This window comes from Patagioenas fasciata, chromosome 3, assembly GCF_037038585.1.
Source record: "Patagioenas fasciata isolate bPatFas1 chromosome 3, bPatFas1.hap1, whole genome shotgun sequence".
Lineage (NCBI taxonomy): Eukaryota > Metazoa > Chordata > Aves > Columbiformes > Columbidae > Patagioenas > Patagioenas fasciata.
In genome coordinates, this window is record NC_092522.1 from 3,818,262 (window position 1) to 3,837,254 (window position 18,993).

Below are 18,993 nucleotides of genomic sequence, written 5' to 3' on the forward strand. Positions count from 1 at the left end.
AACATTGCTTGTCATATCACGCAATGTATATCTTCTTGTCACAAGCAGATGTTGCAGTGCAGTAGGGTAGTGGGTATGGTGTTGGTCTGACTGCTCTACTGAGTCGTCAGGTCACAAACAAGTTATTTAATCTCTCTCTGCTTCTGAATTACCCCTTCATTCCCCTGGACCACCCTGAGAAGGAAAATTCTTCCCTCTCTCTCCCAGTAGCTCTGGCATAGACAGACGGACAGTCCTGCATGGATTTCTCCCCCCGTGGTTCTGTACTCGGAATGACAGGGATGCTTGACTGCTGCTCCCTGCCTTTGAACCTGGCTACAGGTACAGTGTGGTCAAATGCCAGGAATTATGGATGTTGCTCTGGTTTAGGCTGCATGAATGTTGTATTTTTGTTTCTGAATAATATAATAAATATGATGTGTTTGCTGTTTAGCTGAGTGCTGAGACAGGCTACAGGGACATCTCTGCAGACACAGGGATTCCCCCTTGAATGTGATGTGGCTGTGGAAGCAGATGAGTCCTCTCTTTACTGTTGTTGGCGGAGCTTTTTGCAGGTGAGGAGTCACCACAACAGCCTGGGAGCACTTACCCATCCCTGGTGTTTCACCCAAGCCATGGTCCAACAACTCCTGCATAATTGAGTCTCACAGGGTTGATCTGAGCCCAAAAAGCCTCAGGATCCTTTCCCATGGCCTTGGTGTGTTTTGCACCAGGCCCCTGCTGAGAATTTGGGGAAACTGCCCCCAACTGTTCTCCCTTCCCAAACAGGGGCAGCAATTCCACCACACAGGCTTTTGGTTTTGTTTGGTGATATCCATTGCACAAACTTCCTTTGTCTGTGGCTGCTTGGCAGGCGCTATAATTGATCCTAGTTTAATGTGAGCTATTAAGCCTTTTGTTCAAATCTGACTGTTCCCTTTTAGGTAGGACCAGTATTTTGTAAGAAAAAAGTGCAACAAAGTGAAGATCATTACAGGTATTGTCCTTCCTGCTGTGTTTTAACTAAACAAACACCATCTGCTGAAAGGCTGAATCCTCTTTGGAGGGACATCACTCTCCTGTTGTCAACTTGAGCATTTCTGAAAAGGATTTTATTGTTTGTTTTAAAGTGGAGAGTTGCATTTGGATAGCCTTTAAAGGCATTTTGAGCAGTTGAAATAACACCTGTTTTGGGAAATACTTTATACTGCCGGTTATTTTGAGTGTTTATGTTGTAGTAAGCTCTGTAGAATAGAGGAGCAGAATAATAGGTTGTTTTAAAGTGCTGGTACTTTGCATCCAAAACTTCAGAGCATTCCCCTCACTTTGAGCACCTAAACTTACCTAGCTAATCTTTCTTGCATAGAGGTCACTGCTGTTTACATGTCTAGAACAAGTAACAACAATGGATTGTAAAAGCTGGATGAAAAAAATGTACCAAAATAAAAGCTGCTTCTGCAAGTGTTGGCGTTACCTGCTTGGAAAGAATAGAAAGGTATCGTGCTGGGTTGTTAGGCTTTATCAGTTATTTTTAAACAACCTTAAGCGCTTAGTGCTGAGGAATCAGAGTATTTTTCTTTTACAGCTCTTTTTACGTACAAAAGTGGCCTCTGTCTCACTAGCAAAATAATTTCAGGCTTCCACTAGATGTGTTAGAAAGAGAAAATATCACTCAAGCCACTGCTTCCTGCCCGTATCCTAATGCTTAACAGGTTATTTCAATAACATGCATGTTAAATTCATATTTTGTATTTGTTGATGGACAGGCTGTAAGAATCGTGAGTTCTGTTGAAACTGGACTCAGGTGTTCTAGAGGTCAGTTCTGTCTTAATAGCTGAGCAGAACTGCTAATTAAATAAACTTTCCAGGTTGCCAACAAAATGATCAATTAAGTTCACAGCATGAGGAGTCTCTGAAGCTGGCCAGGAACTTTAAGAGAATTGTCTTACTGATCAGAGACGACATGCAGGTTACAGTGAATCTCTTTCGATTAGAAAGGTGCAAAACCTCTTTGAAGCCTTGTGCCCCTAAATAAATCCCCCAGGCTCAGTGGGGATGTCTGCGGGAGTAAGGACTGGGTAGAACTGGAGAGCCTGAGGACAGGATGTGATTCCCCATGTCGCAAATGGGGTCAGCAAAGTCAAATAAGGAAAGGAAGGAGAGTGAGAAATGTCTGATACTCCAGGCATGCTGGCTGCCAACACTAAGCAGAGCAGTCCTGTGAAAGTATTCAGTAATTTGCTTTGCTGGATTTGAGATCCAGTGCTTCACAGCACTAGAAATGTGAGTGTCTAGTGGCTGAAGCAGGATGGTTTTGGAGGGAAGATGAACCCCCTGTACCTGCTGAAGACATTCAATGGGAGTTTTGTTGTTACGACCATAATGAGACTAAAATGTGAATGCACATCTTCTAGTTCCAAATTTCTGGGCTAATTCTTGGCTGCATTTATTCTTGTTTGATGTTCAGAAGACTAGAGGAGGCAGCTTTGCCTTTTTGCCTTTGTGTCAGCATTAGTAAATACAGCATCTCGGAAACTTTTTGAATTCTGGGTAGTTCAACAATGTTTAGGCACAAGGAATTAGAAAATCACTGGTGTGCCTACATCATTCTGTTATTAAGAAAAATAAATCTGTAGTTTGAGCCCATTTTGGTACATTTTGTGAAGCTTGAAAGATGACACTAAGAACTTCCTAGTACTTGATACAGTTTGGGGGGGGGGAATCTAGGAAGGCAAATTGCATTCCAGAAAACTGGAAACAATTACATAATTAGTTTGTATTTAATAATTGTTTACAAATAGGCGTTGTCTTGGTTCCAAAACTCGCTTCTAAATTGTTAGCTTGCAGCATTATCTTCCCTGATAGTAAAGTAAATGGAGCTGAGCTTCATTTAGATTTGGTGTTTTATTGTGCTGTAAGAGATGAGAAGCCTGTTCCCAGAATGTTGAGGCAAGAAGGTTTTTGGGGTCTTTGAAAACAAAACTGTAAGGGAGAGTTTATAAAGAAAAACTGTGTGAATGACTTCTATTCACTGCTGACCCTTGGGAAAACTTATATCTTTTTCAAGTAATCTTTTATAGCATTTATATTCTGAGGTGCTATTATGTTATTTGAAAATGATACCTTTATTATTTTATAGTAAAAATCTTTTATACTTCAGCAGGCAATTATTTTCCCTTTCCCACGTTTCTTTTTTCAACCAGGAACCTTATTCTGCTTATTGCTCTCTGTGAGCCTTTTGAACAGCATAACGAATTCAATAGCACATATGAAGCACACACAAATAATTTCAGTGCTGGTGTTCTTTGTGGTGCCCACCAAGTCAGGACAAAAGAAAGATGCACGTGAGAGAATTCCAAAGGTGACTTTTGCTGGTGTATTGCCTTCAAAAGGGTGCTCCAAGGTATGAATGCTTGCACGTTAGGAGATGAAATTTTGCTTTGCAGCTCTAGATGGGTATGTGGATGGCAAACTGCCCCTCAGGAGGCTCAGCCCCTGGCTCGCACCTGCTCTGAACAACGGATGGGACAGTTTAGCAAGTTCACTGGCAGAAAAGTTGTTGTGGGATTTGTTTCTGATCATTTGGCTTCCTGAACTGGCTCCCTGGAGGGATATCAGGTGAGCAGCACAAAGACTGGTGTAAAAGGGCTAAAGTCCCTCTAAGCCCTTCACTTGCAAAGCTTTTCTTTGTTGTATCATCAGAAAATGCCATGTAAGAGAATACTTGCACCTGCTGTATCTCCCATGCCTATCTTGAACGCAGCACTGGGTTTTGCATTCCTATTTTTAAAAGCCATCTTGCTAAATAGATGCAGAGAATGTTCCCTTTGGAAGAGTTAAGCGAACAGCAGGACAGCATTGGGGAAGCACCGTGAACTTGGCACGCCTTGGATTGGCTGAGAGAGAAAGGAGGAAGATAAGGGAACTCAATAAATTAGCATGGGTTTTGTGTGCAGGATACTGACGTGCAGATTTTGTGTAGCACAAAGTCTCTTTCGTGTAGCACAAATCACCTGAGGGATAGTTGGAATCTTTTCAGAAGGAGTTTATCTTATCTGCTGTTTAGGATGGAGTAACCTAAAGAAAATACCTTTGGGTTGCAAGCATTTGAAATAAGTGGCTACAAAAATAGACAGCAAAGCAGGGATACTGCAACCAGAATTCTGTGTGCTGATTGCCAGGTTTTGGATCCGTTTATAGAAGCTGGCAGCCTTGCACGAAAAAAGAGCCAAGGAGTTGGTTTCAGCTTTTGAGAAAGCAGAGAAAACAGAGAGAAGAAAAAGCCAGACAGAGCTCCTGTTTGGATGTAGTCTCTATGATTGGAATGAAGTTTACAAACCTTGGGGCCACATCCTACACTTTCCATGGCTTGTGCTGAGCAGAGTGACGCTCAGAACACGAGGGGAGGGCTGGGAAAAGTTGCCTGTCAGTCTTTCCTGCTGTACTCATCCTGGAGCCAGCTGGGAACCGCTTCCATCTGCCCTTCAGTTTAGTCCAGGCTTAGCCCAGGCAGTACTTAAAGCACCTGTTGGCTGTCACAGCAAGAAGGCAGTGGGTAGTAGTGAAGGCTGTGCTGCCTACCTGTAGGAAGATGCTACACCTCGTAGGAAAATGCTTACAGAAAACTCATCCAGATAACTGAATGGCTCAGCTCAAAACGTGCATGCTATCTGAGCCACAGGATGAGTATGGTTGGGTAATGAAGAGGGGGGGGGAAATAGTTAAAACTTAGAGGTTTTCCCCCACACACAATGTTTTTTTAATATGTGTTCAGTAAAAATACACTGCAGGGCTTGTCTGTGCTTAAACTTGCCTGGTTTATTTAAACTGATAATTTAAATCAGTGTTAAAACCTGAGTGTGTACATGTATCATTTTGTGCTTCTTTGTATGCGTTTTGTGTGCCCCATAAACTACAGAGCAGATGTAACTGGATGGATGAATATTACCAGATTTATTTGAAGAGTCCAAAGTATGACAGCCAGCAACCAGGCTTCCATGTTCTTTTACTTAGTATGTGTTTAAATATTCTGTTTTGAGAAGATATATTGTGTTGGCAGTTCATTTGGGATTATTCATGATGGTGTAGAGATTCGGTTTGAAACTGTAAGTAGTAGTAAGTCTTATTCTCTGTCTTGATCTTTGAGTATTTCTTGATTCACATTTGGCATTTGAAATCCAGGCAAAGATGTTAGACCAGAAGTGGATTTTAAGAGAGAAAAGCAATAATGAATCTATATAAACGATGCAGAACTCCTCTAAAAGGTTATTAACTTAAAAATATAAAAGGGGAGAAGTATAGACTAGCTCAATGCTAAGATTTAAGAGCGCAAATCTTTATAAGAATAAATGTTTAGCCAGAGCAAGGAACTTCCAGCTGTACTGAATATAATTGCTTAAGAACAAATAAAGATAATATGGAAAAAGTGTTTAAACCAGCCCTCATAACTTGTGGATCTTTACACAGGAGACACTTGTATATGCAACAATGTGATTTTTGCCTGTTTGTACTAATGCACATTAATGTACCAAATATTAACTAACAAAAATACATAATATTTTATACTTCAGGTTCAAAGTGGCAGGTGCACAGCAGGATGCGCTGCATGTAGCGATGTAGTAGGATAGATGACAGTGAGCAGCAGTAGAAAATTACTGCATCTGGGTACACGGGTGTTATAAGCAGAATCATTTTACCTAGATATTGGTGTCAAGATGAACAACATATCTTCATCTTATCTGGATGAATGGACTAATGTGGCTGGAGGCTATTAATCGCTCTTGTTTTACATTTAATGAACGTGTCAGGAAGGAAATTGAGAGGAAGGCAACTGTGGAAAGTCTCTGTTTAAGTTCTATTTTCCAAAATGAACCAACTCAAGTTAACACGGGTTAGTCTCCCTCCGTCACCAAAGTAGCAGCCCTTTTCTTGTGATGAAAGAAAATGGCCAGTAAATCTGTGTTCCACAGGAAGCATCAGCACGCAGTGGAAAAGGCACCGTTCAATGCTTCGGCGAGGGACTCTGTGTTTTGCTTCCACACAAGGTAACTCTGCACTCTTGTCTGGTACGTGCAGAACTTGGAGGAGACCTCAGCCTAGGTCATGGAATGCAGAAAACAGCTGTTTTGCCTATAAATAAACCCAGAGTCTCTTCTCAGATGAGACTATTTTATTATAACAGATATACTGTAGAATTGAATTGTCACTTTAGCTATTGGTGTTTAGAGTGTGCGGTAGTAACAGGATTCGCATTCTAATGTAGGAAAGTCACACTGGGATCAGGTTTCAGTCTTATTGTCTTGGTATCACGTTATAGCGAAAGCCCTTGTGCTGCAAGAGTTAAATCTGTCAGCCTCTCTGTTTCTATTCCCCAGAGTGCCAGAGGTTTATATGTTGGGTAGGAAACAAAACTCCACTCGATTTAGTCAAAAACATCTCCATGCACCAGTGGTTGTTTTGTTGTTTCAATCTCTTGTCAAACGCTTAAATTCTTTTTTATAATTTAACAAAGACTTTTACTGTGGGGAGGAAAAAAATGCCTGTTTGATCTCCTGGACTGTTTGATTTTCTTTTTGTGGCTTTGGTTTGAGTTGTTTGGTTTGTTTTTCCTTTTTCATGTGAATCCACAGAGAAGCAGTAGTAGGAATTCCACTGATCTTGTCAGCTGGCTCAGTCCCCAGTAACAGCTTTTCAGTGACCAGTGAGTTCAGGTTTTTGGCCACTGGCACATACCATTGCCAGGTAACTCCATGCTGTTGTGCTAACAAGTAATGTGAACGTTTGTTGTACGTTGGGCTACTGTGGCATTAAAGGAGCAAAACCCGGGCTTGTGACTGGCGCCCCGAAGTCCTAGCACCTATTTAAGGGACCTAAATCAAACCCCAAAACAAAAGGCCTCTACTTTCCATGACACTAAACTCTGCTCACTCATTGTCAGATTGCAGCCCACACTTGGCTGTACTCATGCTAGTGGAAAACTCGCGGTTTTCCTCATCTCAGAACAAAAGCAGGAGCTCTGAATTGCAAGGGTGTTTGTTTGCTCAACTCGCAATCCAGCTCTGTACCAGCCTTGCTGAACCTGAGCAAGCCAGGGCAAGAACAGAGCCAGCAAAATTACTGATAAAGATGTTAAATCCGCCCCAGATGAGAGCGGCCTACACTCCCTTTTCCCTGCGGTGCTGAGCGGTTTCTGCAGCCCTGGGATCGCAGCGGCTGCTGTCAGAGCAAACTGGGCAGCAGCCAGGTCCCGGCACCAGCCATCTTCCTCCTGCAACACTTCTGGCTGCCTTTTACGGCGCTGGCTTGGGGCCAGGGTTTGAGTTTGTCATCTCATCTCCTGCCATGGAGGGAGGGAGGAAGGGCGAAAAGCTTTTAACCCTGAGCATTTCTGTCCCAGTTCTGGAGTGGGAGTTGGAGCAATTGGAGACTAAGGAGAGTGCAGCTTCTTTTAAAGGAGCCTGTTACCTGGTTTTGGAGATAAAGCACAGCTCCTTTCTTCTCTCCCTGTCTTCACTCAAAAGTGTGAATGCCCCATCTTCTGAACAGGACTGCCAATCCCAAATCAATAAAAATGTTTTAATTATAGCCTTGGCATCCTTGTATTTGCTTTGTGATTTTTGAGATTTGGCATTTACTTGGAGAAAAATTTTGGGACTATAATCCAATTCTTCTTAAAAAAAAGGGGAGGAAAAAATCCACAGTTGATGGTTTTCTCAATTTAAAAGCAAACAAAAGTAATTTAACCTTAGTGGTTCACCTAACAAAGCTGGCAGTGACAGTCACGGAGCAACCCTCTGTAGTAAGCAGCCCCTGTGGTTAATCCTGTTGCTGGAGCAGCAGCTGTGGTCGAGTCCCATATAACACAGGCTGGTATTAGTTCTGAATTTTACACTAATAGCTAAAAAAAGTTTATTCGAGCTTTTCTTTTCAGTTTAGTCAATTAATTAGTTCTCGGAAAGCAGCTTACCTGCTAGTAGCCCTGTCTTCAGGGGTGTGATTTCTATTTGTTAACAGAATATTTAGTCTGTTATTTCTCCGACAAAAGAACTGCCCCCCTGTCCCAGTTTCTGATATGACCTCTGTGTGTCAGAGATGTTAATTAAAGCACTTTCCTGATTACAGTTCTTCTGCTTTGCTTAAATAGGTTTTTCAAATAGTGTAATCTCCTTCCAATAAGGAGAGGGCAAAATGGGCCAGATTTCTCATGGCACATTTCGCCATGGTGTGGTGGGGGGGAATTGCTTAGTTCTCTGCAGCGGGGTCCAGCCAGGCCCTGGTCTGGGCCAGGTTCCCTGAGCAGAGCATCTGCTGAGCCCGGCAGCTGTTGCCTTTCTTGTTTGGTAGCGAGAGGATATTAAATGTTCTCCCTGCTGGTCCCTGAACAGAATCCGTGCACAGTCCAGCAGCGAGTGACGGAGGATGGCAGCAAAGGGGCTGAAAGGATGCTCTATTGATAAGGGTAATAGGCATCCACAGGCCCCTAGGCAAACTTGCCAAGACCTTTCTCTAGTAACTGCAGGGATTATCTAAAAATCAATAATAAAGGCGCTAACTAGGGGAAGGAAAAAATACGTCTTCAAGGGAAGCCAAATTCTGCAAGTGCTCTATGAGAGCAATCATGGCAGGATTTAGTACAATTGTAAAGCAAATCAGATTGAAGAAAATTGTTTTAAAAGGGGCCCTTAGCTGGCAATAAGGACCATATGTTCCTTCTTATCTCTGGAGAAATATCCTATTTTTTAGCATATTGACTTATGTGAGTAGCTGTCACAATCTTGATTTTTTTAGCATCTATAAATATATTTGTGGTGAAAAGAAAAAAAAATGCTTTAAATGAGTACACTACGTCAATCTTTGTGGTTTTAACCTTGCTTCACCTCTGTAATGTGTGTCATCTTATTCGCGTGTAACATACAGAAACATTGGGATGAATTTCCTGAAGTCGGTGGAACTCTCCCCTGTTGTGCCAGAAGTGATCTTTTGGCTCATCATCTGTTGCTCCGTGTTCTTCCTAGCAGATGGTCTGTAGTAATGATGTAATCTCTTCTCAAGGCACTTCACAATGTTAGTTTGGTTTGTGTGTGTGTGTCTTAACACTTTATCAGTCCAAAAAAAGCAGAAATTGCTATTAATACTGAAATCTTATTTTGTCTGTGGTGCTGTTTAAATCAGGAATATCAGCTGTTGAACAGAACTCCTTGATTATATAATTCAGCTCTGCCTATAGAGTTGAATCTGGATAGGACTTCAGAAACCTGATTTCTATTTCATTTCTAGGGGCAGGATTTTGATTTATTTTAGTTATTTACTTATTTCATGGTAGTGTCCAGGAACACTGGCTTTCAGGCTCCCATGTGTTTAGATTCAGTACATGAAAAATAGAGGAAATACTCCTACCTCCTAATAACTAGTGACCTGTAAGGCATATTTGTAGCCATTTAAATGTTTCCTTCTACAGAGTAAATGGGAGTGTTGGCCCCATGGCTGCTTTGTAAAAGGTTATACTCTGTGTATCTGAAGAGCTTTTCTCAAGTCCAGACTGACAAGAAAAGTGATTCTTCTAAATACAGGTGATGAAGTAGATCTAATATAAGACAAATGCCTGGTTTAGTGGAGAACTTGTCTTTTACAGATCTATGTTGTATTATATCTCATTTTTCATATTAAACTTAGATACTTTTGTAAAAACAAAGATATAGTCTTTAAACTTGGCATACCATCAAGGCTAGGCTGACAGATCCATGGTTGACTCTCACGTTTCCCTTCACTTATTTAATATAGATGCAATATTTGCAGCTCTCATCACGTGATACTACCCCCAAATTATTTTCACTGTGTACTCCTGGATCTGTAACCTGATATGGCAGTTCTAGAAGCCTGGGATGGAGGTTGCCTAGCACTTCTTTTTAAAAGCATTAAGATCTTTAGGTTTTGCCTCCATCTAGAAGCGGTAATCTCTGTATATGTTCCCACTCCAGCCTTTGTCCTGCTTACCACCGTTATCCATATAGATGGTCATGTGGGATTTCAAGGTTTTAGCTTAATTTTGAAACCGGTTTGTTTTCATTGCTTATCTTTGATCTCCCCTTAGCTTTATTTCCCCTAACCCCAGCTTCAATTCTACTTTCCTTCTGTTGGCCTATTAAAGTGTGGAGAACTTATTTCTGTCATTTTTAGTGTGCTTTGCAAGATCTAATTCATCTTTACTACTGGGAGGTGGTTTATTATTGCACTTCCTTATCACTTTAAAAGCTAACCTAAACTGATCAGTTTATGGTCAGTCTTTGTGCCTTCTGAATACTAATATTTAGTGTTTTCACTGTGGTTATTTATCCCCTTTGGTCTGAACATGTTGCTACATTTTCATTCTCTTCTTGTTGAGGATATAAGCTTGAGACAGGAATCTTCATTAAAGGAAATTCCAAGCTTTTCGCTTCTGACTTTAAAAATTCTTTACCTTATATTATAAACATCAGGTGCATTGATTTCCTCCTGGATTGCAGAACTTTATGGAATGTCTCCTTCATTTTATCTATTCACAGCCCTTAATTTTGCATTTAAGGCCAAAATTGCACATAAGTCTTTGAAGACAGCTGGACAGAATATTACTGACGCAGTTTTACAAGCACAGAAGTGTCCCCGTCAGCGTTTGATATAGGATACTGCTGGCATAAAGGATGTATATATTTTAATGTATTAAAAGAAGCCTTGAAAATGCGTATTTGTCTATTGAAAATCATATTGCAATAAGGAGACCTGCAGGTATGTTTTGAATCTGGACTTGGGCATTTGCCTAGTAGCAGGAGTTTTAATAAAACAGTAAAGCATTGATTAAGAAGGACTGTTCATATTAAGAGGCACTGTTGTTAATTCCTTTTCTTCTTCCCTGGGAGGAATTAGTCACACTGCAGTATATTTTTTGGATTAAAAGGTAAAAGCACTGATAAAATCAGTTTGGAATAACAGATAAGTCCTTATTAAAATACATTATACTGTGCCTGTAAGGCTTTTCTGTAATAAGGGCATAGCATTTTCTGCCTTCATTGCTTAGATTATAAATGCTTGGGAACGATTTTTACATGACGTAGTTCCTAGCACAGCTTTGGACTCAGTGGTCATGAAGTACTTCTACGTAGACGCAATTAATCCGGACTATTTTGTTGTATGCCAACCTTTGCCATCCAGCAATGAAAATTTGGGTTAAGATTCTAGAAACATCATTTCGTTTGGGATCTTTTCTGGACAGAAGTGAACAGGAGCCCAGTCCAGCTCTGGGTACTGTCAGGAACAGAAATACAAGATGTTTTGGGCTATTTTATTGAAGAAAGCAGAACATGGTCCTTGGGTGATGATCCCCTGAAGACCATGGCAAAATAGTCATTTTCTTCTCTACAGAAATACTCTTTTCCTCGTGTTAGCTAATAATTCCCTAGTAAGCGCTCTAGGAATAATAATACAATATATATTTCTCCACTTCAGCATTCTTAACTCCAAAATGCTTTCCCTGGTGTGCTAATCCCACCATTTCTGTCATGAGCATTACTGCTGCTGTTGCTTTTTTAATATGGGTAAATTTATAAGAAAAACCCTTGGAAGGGCTGTGAAAAGACAGCAAGTGCCTCGACATCTTGCTCCTTCTTCCTGAAACTATTGAACAGCCTTTGCTAGTATCAAAACTTATACCTTTTATTTTTTTCAGCTCCCCTGGAAACTGCTTTTCCTCGCTGCTTTTGAGTACGAAGCTGTGTCTGTGGAGTGAAATGGATCAAACTATGAAGACTTTTTCAATGCAAGGCACTGCTTATTAAGTAAAATATAGATCAGATAAAATCAGAGCCTTCTTACACTGTTCCATGGGAAATCATGCATTCTAGAAGAGTTTGATGTTTTAACTCACCATTGAGTTAAAAAATGGATAGAACTACCATGAAGGCAAAAATTGGTGTGCTAGAAGAACTCTGGCATCCTTCCTTTTTCTCTACAGCTGTGTGGAGTTTGGTCTCTCACCTAAGTGCTATTTGAAGACAATGCTTTTTCCCCATCTCATCTCTCAGTTGGCCCATAGCTGGTAAGTAATAGTTTGCCATTTAAGGGTTTGGAGATGAAAGTTTGTTGTAATTGCATAATGTCAAACTGGATATAACTTGCTGTCCTGCCCCTGGATGTTGCAAGACGCGTGACTAGATTGAAGACAGAAAATGGAAGTAACGTTGGGTATTTCTCACCCTGGGTTGGAGCCTGAACATTAAATATCAGTCAAAGCCCTTAAATGGGGATTTAGAAATCAAAACGCTGTGATGCTGTGGTGTTACTCTAGAGACTCCTTAATTCTGATAATCCTATGGCAGCATGTATGGAAATAATAGTAGGCTACCTTTCTTTTTTTAGGTTAAATTCATTGTAGTTCAGTAGCAGATGTGAAGCTTTCTGACAAAAACACTTGCTGTCTAATGGGCGATACTTCTCTAGTGTCATTCAGTCTTTATTATGTGGCTAATTCTACAGACAGATGCTTTCATGAAGCTGTATTTGACGTTGTAACTGCAAGTTATTTATGAAGAAAGTATTTTACTGGCTTGACCAGTAGAAAATCACCTCCGTGGAAAGTATAAATTATGGTTCCATGAGACATATTGGATTTGATGATGATGATGATTAAAATCTTTATTGATCTTCTGCTATTTCTGTTTTAATGGAAGACAAACTGTGCATTTTCTGTTTACAAGAATCCAAGAGGAAAAAAATAAAAGGGTTATTTGAAAATCCAAATGTAAGAAAGGTAAAACCAAAATTTTAGCCGTTAGACTAATTGTAATCGAACTGTGGTTGGCTTTGTGTTCTTCTAAGAAACAGCAAGCAGGGACGTGCATGGACATGCTGCTTGTGCTACATTTGGAGGGCGTAATTCTATTCATTTCAGACTCCTACTTCTGACTTTTCAGTACAAATTGAAATCTATAAAAGCTCCATAAGAGCAAGGTAAATTTGAGGCTGCTTGTTAGTCATGAGCAACAAGACTGTATAAAAAAATTAGCTTAATTCAGTTGGTGGTGTTTAATTTTATTTTGTTTTCCTTCTGCAGGCTATCTTAATCTGTTACAAAAATCCTAGTGTTTCCATCAGCTTCAAAAATAAGTCATTTTCCTTTTTTTGCTTTAATCTGGTGATGTGGAAGATGCTGATTTTTCTGGACATGACAACAGTTGATAGAGGGACTACCAGGTGGAGAAGGAAAGAGAGGAGCCTGTACCTCAAACTCTTATTTTATGTGTGGATTAGTTTCAGGAGACCTTTGGCCATGTTCTCTAGTGCTTTTTGCAATAAATAGGCATTTGCACATATGTAAGTCACATCCAGTCATAAGGGAGGTATTTTGAACACTTGAGTTGCCTGGAGGAGGAAATTCACTCCCTGCCTTGAGGACCATTAGACTATTGCATTTCTTATTTCAATAATTCAGGAGGGATACTGCTCATGGTGCGATGGTGCGGGGCTCGTGTTGGGGCTGTGCTGTAATGAGAAAAGTTGCACACAAATCAACTTCTGGGTGAACAGTTGTTAGTGCAAGGTTAGGAAGGCTGGATGGAGAGGCGTTTTCAAAAGCATATAGGTGATTGCAGACTACAAGCCTTCTAAGTGCTCTATAGACTCTGGCCTTGATTTAAGCTGTGGATTTGGCATATAGATTGTGAATCTATAGACCACAGAAGCCATGCAGCTTCCAAGTTTGTTTCCCTATATATAGAAGGGAAAAAAAATGTTGTTTGTTCTCTGTTACTCTCTCAATGCTTCTTAGAGAAACAGGTTTACTACCTAGGTGAATACAGTAAAATTCAGAGTTTAGAAGTTTTACTTTTGATAGTACTGGAGAGAGTAAACTGGAAAACAAATCCAAGTTAGTTGCTCACTTCAGAGATCCCCTCAGAAAGATCCACAGCTGAAGCACTTGAAGGTTCAGATTGTTCAGAGGGATAGAAGGGTCTGGAACAAGTACGAGAAATGTGTTTTGCAGTCCAAAAGAGGCAAAGAGGCCTTGCAGAAAAGGATTGTGGAGCTGGAAGCTGAACTGAAAAGGTGCAACCATGAGCCACCTCCAGACCAAGAGGACGAAGAGGTCTCTTTTCCTAAGGTAAGTCTTCTTCCCTTCAGCTGTAGAGGATTGTGACTTTTCTTTTTATTTTCCTGTGCTTGTTGTCAGTGTACATTAGAGTGGTTTTTGTGACAAAGGGAATTCTACACAGGAATTTGTCCTTTCTATATGGAGTCGCATCTACCTCCTGTCTATAACAACCACGTATTTTCTTATTATTTTTGAGGCAAGGTGCAGGGGTAAGAACCTGTAGTATTGATAGGATAGATTATGCCTGCTTGGTATTTTAGTTTGCGTTTTAATGGGTATTTCCAAAGAATTAAACACAGGTGTTTGTCAGTGTTTCAGTTCTTGATGACATCAGTGGTAACACAAGACTCATGGTTGGTTACTTGTTTGGTCTGCCGACAAAACTGATTCCTTGGAATAACACCACTAAGTTTGTCACATGCTGTAAACACCATCTTATTAAAATATTTTTCCAAGGAGTAGGTGAAAAGACAGATATTCCTTTGTGGAATGATTGTGTGCTTTTACACTGTTCAGAAAATATTTTATCCATAACACTGAGTCTTTCTCTTTCCCCATTCTTGTCCTGGAGCCCTCTGGAGAAGCAGGACCTCCTGCTCGTTCTCTGCTGTCACTGCCATCAGCAGATTGCCACCTGCTGGGTGCCCTCCCCAGTCTGTATTGGGAGGCTTTAACTTCATTTCCATTAGTGGGTGTGGGGAACTCCCAGTACAACAACCTGATGTTGGTCCTGCCTGTGTTTCGAGCCAGAAAGTCACTGTCTTGCCACCCTCCGGTGAGTCAGAAGACTGAATCCTGTTTTCCTGTTCAGTAGATGCTGTGAGTAGTCTCTGTGTTTGCTGTTTTAAGCGTTGTGTACCAGCCCCCTGCTTATTATACAGAGCATTCATGACTTTTACATGTCTGTTCTTTTCCCCATGGCTGTTAGATGCACTCTTGAGAAGGAAAGAAAAAAAAGAAGAGAATGTTTAAAATCCCAAAACACTCTTAATGTCTGGCACTTAGGCAATATTAATTATACATGCATCTGTGTATTTAGAAACTCGATAAAACTCTTATTTCTTAATGATCCAGAAGAACAGCCTGTTCTGTAAAAGGTGTTTTCTAACTATAGACAGGTATCAATTCCTTTATTGACTGAATTGATTCCTTCCTCTGCTAATGCATCTCCTGTCCTGCACCTCCTAAGGTGACTGCCATGTAACTTTACATCTCTGATAGAGGGGATGAAGAAAACTGTGTTGTTCACAGTGCTGTCAGTGAACAGCCACTGCACATTGCTGCTTACAACCCATTGTTTTCAACATCCTAAAAGTTCCCCGATACCTGTTCGCTTAAATAGCACACCACTCCATATTCTGGTTTTTTTTCATGGGCCAAATATGAGGATGAAGTCTGCCTTGGATACTCACCAATGCTATTTTTGTCTCTGACCACAGATTTAATTTGTTCAAAAGCTGATGAGCTGTATGTCTTTGCGGTGACCCACACAGCAGATTGAACTCCAGGCTCCCCTTGCCTAGGAACCATTTGCCAGAACTGATAATGCCATTAAGCAGCTGGGAGAAATTCAGGTGCAGGTGAACTCTTTATGTTGCTCCTTAAGGGAGTGGATTGAGCGAGTCTAATTTCAGTCTTGAATTTTTTTCAAAAGCTTACAACTTTTTATTTTAAAGGAATTCAGAGGTTTGAAGATACGTTCAAATCTGTTGTTCAAAATTAACATGGAGCATGTGGTGTCTTTTCTCCCTACCCAGCGCAGCTTGTTAATTAAAGCGGAGGACTCGAACCTGTCTGGAAGGAACTCAGGATGGAGGGGCAGAGCAAACCCAGAGGACCAACGAGCAACATGAAGCACAGCAAAATGGTTTGGGTTTTTAAAGGAACAGTTAAACTCCAAGCTTAAAAGGACAAATAAAAAGGAAAAATCTTGATTCTGGAAATGAGAAGGTGCTTATCAGAAAAAATGTTGATGTATTGATGTATGTAAGGCAGTGTACAGTGGTTTTCTTTCCAGTTCCTATGCTTACTCTGAAGTGTTTAAACTTTTGAAATACATAGAAGAAAGGTTGCTTGTTGTTTCCTGTATTGAGATGAAAAAAGAAGAGGAGGCAGGTTTTGCACCATTGAAGTTATGGGGGTTGTGGGGTTTCCCTTAGTGTTCATTGGTATTGAATAGAGAACAGCTTTTCAGCTTTGTCAGTGAAAAATAATGGGATCTTTTGGTGTTCCTTTTATGAGAGAAGCAAACACCCAAACACCTCAATGGGAATGTTGTAGTTGCTACAGCAGAAAGAGAAATGCTACATTGTTGTTGGTTGTGAAGATGTATCATCCTGGCAAAACATTTTGGGAAGCATTGAAGACATCTTAGTAATTCCACGTTCTCCAGAGCTCTGAGTTTGCAGGTCGAAATGCTGCTCTGTGACCAAGGGAAGCAGGATAAAGTTTCTCCTCTAGCAAGTCAAATCCTGAGAACTGAATTCTTGCAGTTCTTCTAAAGTCAAAAGTAGGGGTCTCGCTGGGAATAACAGTGCGTGGAAATGTGCTGCTGAGCGCTACTCTGCCATGTATCCCTCTTATCGAGCTGGGATCTGGGCCAGATCAGCAGTTGGTGGCTGAACCTACCCCATTACAAGATGTGTGACTTCATTTAGAGCGCTGAGATGTTCCAACAAGTCACCTCCATAACCTGCAGAGCCCTCCAGTATCATCAGAGTTGTGCTCTAGGAAAACACCCCCCCCCAAACCAGCTATGTTAACCTCTAGCAAGTCCCTTGAAATCTGCGGTGCCGCAGATTTTCCCGCAGATTTTGCAAACAAACCACAATTTGCCATAGTACATTTGTACCAGAGTTTCCTGATTCTAAGTGCAGTGAGATATGGCCTGAAATGAACCATTGTTGTAACAAAGACAAAAGACACTGGGGTAAAAATCATGTTATTTCCTTTGGAAAGAAAATAGTTCTATTTTTAATTATTTTTTCCTTAATCTTTCTATTTCAGTGTTTATAGTACAGAGTACAATACTTCTTGTTATGATTGTTCTTTGTGTGTCTGGGACATAAGTTGACTGAGATGCAGAGTCCAAAGAGCTTGTGCTGCAGGAAGTTCTAACAAAACCCCACACAATCCCCTCCCACGCAACCCAAAAAAACCCCAAACCCAAACAAAACAAAAATACAAAAAGCCTAGAAGACTGTACTAGTTCCCATGTGGAAAATTATTATATCTTTTGGAATGTAGCTTTTGGATCTCTTATTATTTTTTTTTTTTTTTTAAAGGGATACTTTTTGGAAAATCAGATTTGCTTCAGAATTGAGGGTAGTGATTTTTGATTGCTAAAAGACATAAAAGAAAGTTTGCCACTGGTAACATTTTTGCTTTTTTGGTGTTGATTGGTTGCCAGGCTTCGTGTTTTGCTCAGTTCTGCTCTCCTGAACCCACGCAGACCCCGTGACTGCACATTCCTACTACATCAGGCACATTGCCACCACATCAGGCACATTCCTGCTCAAAGAGGTGGGTTTTTTCCTCCTTGCCTTCATTCTCCTTTCTCCCTTATGATGGCACAAGCATGGCTGGCAAGGGGGCAGAGCAGCAAACCCCTATTAGCTCTATTTGGCAGTGATATTCCTTTTTCCTGTGCAATTTCCTACTGCTAAAAATGTAAAATTTCTGATATTTAATACGGAATTTCTAAGGCTACTGTTCACATTCAGTACCATGAGAGTTGCTTATAAACCTAAAAATGGGATCTGTGATGTTTGCAGACTTAAGTATCGTTCTTCCCATCCTGCTGGAAATATTGTGCCTGCCACATCCTTCAAATCCATCACCTCTTTTATGACAACATTTTTTACAATATCTGTTGCTCAACAAGTCATCTGGGTCTTTCTCCTTACAGCTTCGTGGGATGAATTCCCATTAAAGAAACATTATCCTCGCACTTTTATTATTTAATGCTACAGTCTATAGACGAAGTTATCCTCTTCTTCCCATGTGCTATTTTTAATCCTTTTCTTGGATACACCTTTCTTATTTTCTTTGCAAATTTTCAAACGTGTTTCTACTTTTGTGCTTTGGCTGTTAATTAAAATATTAATGATAGAATATTCAATGATCTGTGAGAAACTTTCCAATTCATCTCCCTCCTGTGAGGGCAGTTTCCCTGAAGGCACAACTGATGATCATTCCTCCTTTTATGAGCTTCTGACCTTAAAATGCTTCTATTATATCATCTTTTGTGAATCAAAGTACTTTTTTCCCCCTGTATGTTAATCACATCAAAATGCCTTTAGTTCTGACATAGTACTATATATTCTCCTTTCCTGTGGTACTAATCTGCATCTTGTTAATTTATCAAAACCTTTCACCTGGATTTGGATTTTCATGTTGAGGCTGTTGGGTTTTTTTCTTTAAATACAGTAATTTTCATTGCTTTGCCATCATCCTATTAGTATCTTCCTGTTTTGTCTACATTTTTAGTCATCCTCCTGAGCAAAACAAACAAAAGAAGTCAAATAATGCCGTGGTTTTTAGGCCAGCCTGTTGTTCATCTCATGGTGTTTGTGCCTCTCATTCTTTCTTTGAAGAATTTTTCACTGCTGCCCTTTGCTTCATGAGATTTAATTCATCCTGACCCGTCTCTTGCTATTTTTTCCATCATCTGTGATTTTTTTCTTTGCTATTTCTTTCCTTATTGGAACACTAATCCCCCTCTTGTTTGCAATGCAATTTCTGAACATATTTTTGATTTAAGCTTCACTATTCTTCCGCTTCGAAAATCTGTGCTGCTCAATGCTATTTCCATAAAATGGTTCCTTTGATATCTCAAAGTTTGATCTCTCATATCTTTTCCAAATTAAAGAATCTCAGTATATATTATTATATGA

The 18,993-nt window shown here is 40.3% G+C and overlaps 1 long non-coding RNA gene across 2 annotated transcripts in view; it reads left to right on the plus strand.

The window, feature by feature from the left end:
* LOC136099312 (uncharacterized) overlaps positions 1-18,993 on the plus strand; it is a 69,673-nt gene that overhangs the window by 41,008 nt on the left and 9,672 nt on the right. For both annotated transcript variants that reach the window (XR_011738061.1, XR_010651071.2), the window contains exons 10-15: positions 10,521-10,740; positions 11,678-12,046; positions 13,991-14,873; positions 15,538-15,672; positions 15,856-16,048; positions 17,508-17,620. This is a non-coding gene — a long non-coding RNA (uncharacterized lncRNA). The remainder of the gene's footprint in view (positions 1-10,520; positions 10,741-11,677; positions 12,047-13,990; positions 14,874-15,537; positions 15,673-15,855; positions 16,049-17,507; positions 17,621-18,993) is intronic.